This window comes from Helianthus annuus, chromosome 1 (assembly GCF_002127325.2).
Source record: "Helianthus annuus cultivar XRQ/B chromosome 1, HanXRQr2.0-SUNRISE, whole genome shotgun sequence".
Taxonomy (NCBI): domain Eukaryota; kingdom Viridiplantae; phylum Streptophyta; class Magnoliopsida; order Asterales; family Asteraceae; genus Helianthus; species Helianthus annuus.
In genome coordinates, this window is record NC_035433.2 from 109,104,235 (window position 1) to 109,108,610 (window position 4,376).

Consider the following 4,376-nt stretch of genomic DNA (forward strand, 5'->3'; position numbering starts at 1 on the left):
ATGGTGTCATAAGTGTAAAAAGGGATAGAGCGGCAAAGGATTTGTCAACGTGGAATGAGGAGAAGAGAGCTTTCATGAAGCTGAATGCGCAGGGTTGTTCTGGTGAAAAGGATGTTCAAAATCCTGTTCCAAAAAGAAATCTTACTAGAAAAGTAAGGAAACCCAAGTCCACACCATCCAGTCTTCCAAAGTATACTTCAAAACCCCCATCCAAAAGCCACCAACATCAAACCTCCACCTAAACAGCTGCTGAAACTCCTGCTGTATAAACATCTGCTGGTACTTCAGTTGTTTCAACAACTGCTCTCATTTCAACACACACTACTTCAACACACACCACTTCCACTGCCTTACCACCACCACCATCACCACTTAAAACAACATCTCCACCATCACCTCCTACCAAAATGCAGAAGACAGCGGATGTTACAACATCTGCTGTAATGACAACAGTGGTTGAAACACCAATTGTTTCAACAGCTGGTTGTCAATCACAAACCACTGCCACTCAAACCACCTCCACTGTTCCACCCAAAACATCATCTGCCTCTCCTAAAATAAAAAAGGAGAAGGATTATCATATCAGATGATGATTCTCCATCACCACCACCAACAGCTTCAAAATCCTAAGCACTTGTCACAATTCCAAAACCCATTCCTCTCTCTTCAGCTCAAATCCAAAAGCCATTACCTCATGAAGGTGTTGTATTTCCTTTGGAACTCATAGCAGTTAGAGAAGAAATCAAATCTTTCTACTATGAGGATGACCCTGCCAAAATGAGTTTGCCATCGGTTGAAGGATATCCCTGGCCAAAGAATATTGAAGAATATTTGAAAATCAAGGCCAAGCAGGCAGAGGATATTTCAATCAAAAATAAACAAGGGAAATCTGATAGAGAATTTCAACAAAACTATCAGTTTCTACTCACACAGGTCAGATCTATGGAGCAATTTGCCAAAAATGTATGTCAGCAAATCTCTGAAAGGGCAGATGAGTCCCTGAGAAAATACTACATTGAAAACATCATGACTTACAAGAAATACAAGGGGGAGAAACACATGTACAAGAACTGGACCATTCCTGAGCTTGAAAAAGAAGCAGCCAGGATTCAGGAAATGATCAAAAATAAGGTTAAGCAGACTCATCCTGAACAATTCAAACAATTTGAAGCTGACAAGGCCTTCGAGTTGAAGAGAATGAAAGAGGAGGTGGTAGCAGCTGATTATGGGTCAAAGAATTCTGTGTCAAAGTGGGGAGAAGCTAGGGTTAGGGCCACCTATAAAAGGTTGGAGGAACTTAGGAAGAAAGATCCAACAGCTCCACAAAAGCCTGACTACTCCAAAGCAGAGGTCTCAAAAAGACCACCAAAGCTGCAAGCAAAAAGAACCACTGCTCCTACTGGTGCTGCCATCTACAAAAGAAGGTGACAATACTAGTTGGGTGCTGAAACAGTTCAAGATCTAATTGCTGGTAATGACCTTGTAAAAGAGGGCATTAGGTTAATGATGAAAGAAGATCCTGAATTGGAACAATCTGCAAGTACTGCTCAGCCAGTCATGAATAAGCCAACATCACCAAATACCTCATCTAATAAAAATCTCCCAAGAAACCCACCAGGCTCAAAAGTACTAAAGTGGAAAACTGATAAACAGACCCACGTACTGACAGTGTTTAAGTCTAGTGGAGAAGTGAAGAAATTAACAAGGGAACAAGCTCTTGGCCAGAGTCTTGAAGATCTGCAGGATCTCCTTGATCTTCCACTTAGCAGGGATGATGATGATACAGATGCCTTAACCTTTGAATTACAACTTAAAGGGCAAATAAGGAAACTGCTGATGAGGCAATAAAGATCTACAATAATGAAGAGTTTTGGCATTATCTGTTCCAGGGGGAGATTGTTGGGATTGAACCCTGCCAAAGGAACAGATAATAAAAGCCAAAACTGGATCAGAGCAGTGGATCCAGAATAAGCAGATGTAATGCATGCAAGTCTCTCCCCTTGAAAGTGGTTTCAACATATGCTGACCTCCTATCTGCTGATCATGCAAACTGCTGACCTACAACTGCTGATCAAGTCAAAGACTGTTGAAGAACTAAAGCTCTGCTGCTCAATCTACTGCCTTGGTTCAAGCACTGCTGATCATGACAAGTACTGTTGGGCTCACAGCAGTGGAAGGATGCAGCAGCTGTTTATGGTTCTTTATGTAATGTATTGTAATATCAGTAGTTAGCATAAGCAGTGTTTGTATAGGTCAGTTGTTAAGAGTTTGTTAGGAGGTTAGATGTCACTTTCATGGTGACGTCAGCTTAGATGCTCCGTAGTTTGCTAGTGCCTATAAATAGAACAGTGCTCTGTACTGTTCTGTTTAGCTCTTTCACCATCTTCTTCCTGCACGAACAAATACTGAGCTCGGGCTGAGGGGGAGTTTGCAAAGCATACATGTAATTGTAATCAAAGTTTGAAGTAAATTTAAGCATTTGATTCTTTGTTGAAAATGTATGTTTGAAAGCATTTCTTCTGTTTGATTGTGAAAAATTTACTTCCATTTAATTTCCACTCCACAACTCATTTATCAATTCATCTTAATTCAAACACAAATCACAATCAATCCAAACTCAGATCCTAACATCTATTCACCGTAAGCTATTGTTCCCAAGGATCTGGACACCTTCCCTACGATAGTTAAAGATGGATCCCTAGCCGTCGCATCTGGTGAAGACGGTGGTGTTTTTTTTATTTATTTTAAATATTTGTTGATTTGTACAGGTATTCACCACAGATCTTCTTTGGGTTTTTTGTACAGATTTTCCCTAAGGTAGTTGAAGATGGATTCCCAAGCCCTAACAATGTCACAACCGATTGATCATGCCGATTTGGACTTTTATTGGTATTAATCTTTATGGGTATTCTTTAAGGTGTTTTTGTTTTGATTTATTAGGTGATTTCAACTATCTGTGATCTTATGCTTCAATTTCTCTTATGATTCAATTTCTCTTTTGTTGGTTTATCATTGATCATCCCATTTCTTTCTTCAGAATACAGAAGAGAGAGAGAGAGAAAGAGATATCTGGAGTTAGAGAGAGAAAAGAGGAGCTACAAGAGGAGAGAGAGAACGGTGATGCCAGCTGTTAGGGTTCAGGTCGTGAAACCGACTTTTCATTTTTTCTGGTCTGGTGAATCAGGTAAAAGTCTATACCTATGTTCGATTTTCTTAGTAAATCAATATCAATTAAGTCCTGATCCTTAACTTTGTGTCATTTATCCGTCGAAGCTAGGGTTTAGGCCACCTTTAACATTTTTTACTTTGTTAAAAACTTGTCATTTTCTGTGTTTTCATGGCGAATTTTGCTGTTATGTTAATGTTTGTTCTCGGTTGTTATTTAAATTTTGATGAACTTATGCTGTGGTTGTGTTTAGGAGAGCAAATTCTTGAAGTTTTTAGGGTATATGTGGAACACATTATCATGGGTTATGGAAGCTGCTGCTATTATGGCGATCGCCATTGCAAATTGAGGAGTAAAAACTAAGAACCCTAATTTAATACATGATTTTCTTGAAATTACCATTTTCTCCTCTGTAAACCTTGATTGAATTCAAAATGTTGTAGGGAAAGTCGCCTGACTGACTGGCAGGCTTTTGTGGGTGTTATCACTTTGCTCATAATCAACTCCACATTTATTTTCATTGAAGCAAAGAACGCTGGTAATGCAGCAGGTCTCATGGCCAGTCTTGCCCCAGGTATCCTATACTTTGTTCTTCACAATGTAAAAATTGCAAACATGGTTAAATCGAGGCGATTGTGATTACTACTATTTTACTTGATATTTGACATATGTGTTTGCGCAAAGGTTTAATCTTGATATAGCTTTATTGAGAATTCTTGTCGCGTGTAGATTCTTCATGTACGTGACGTCAAGAAAGGTGAGTGGATGCTTTTTGCAGGAATTAGATTATAGGGAAAAGTAACTGGTACATTACAACCTTTCAAGTATGAGGGTCGGCTTGATGATGGGAGCTTAGTTTCAAAATTTGAGGAAGTTGAGTTCATTGTGAATGATGGTAAGTTGTCACAAAATTGTATCTTTGATGCGTGCAAAATCCAAAATCATGTTTATAGATGATTAATATAATGATGTATAATACAATGGTTACTTATAAAAGAATTTAAATGGATTCTTTTCTGCTCACTCCAACCTATACAGAATTACTTTTTTACCCATGCATGATGGGGTTCATTACCTTGTGTTCTTGCAGAAACGACAGCATAACCCAAGAGTTTCGTGCAGAATTTCGGCAATTCCAAATAATTTCGGTGCATGTGAGCCTTCTCCTATGATGGCAAATCAATTCTCCGTAAAGATCTCATCTTCAACT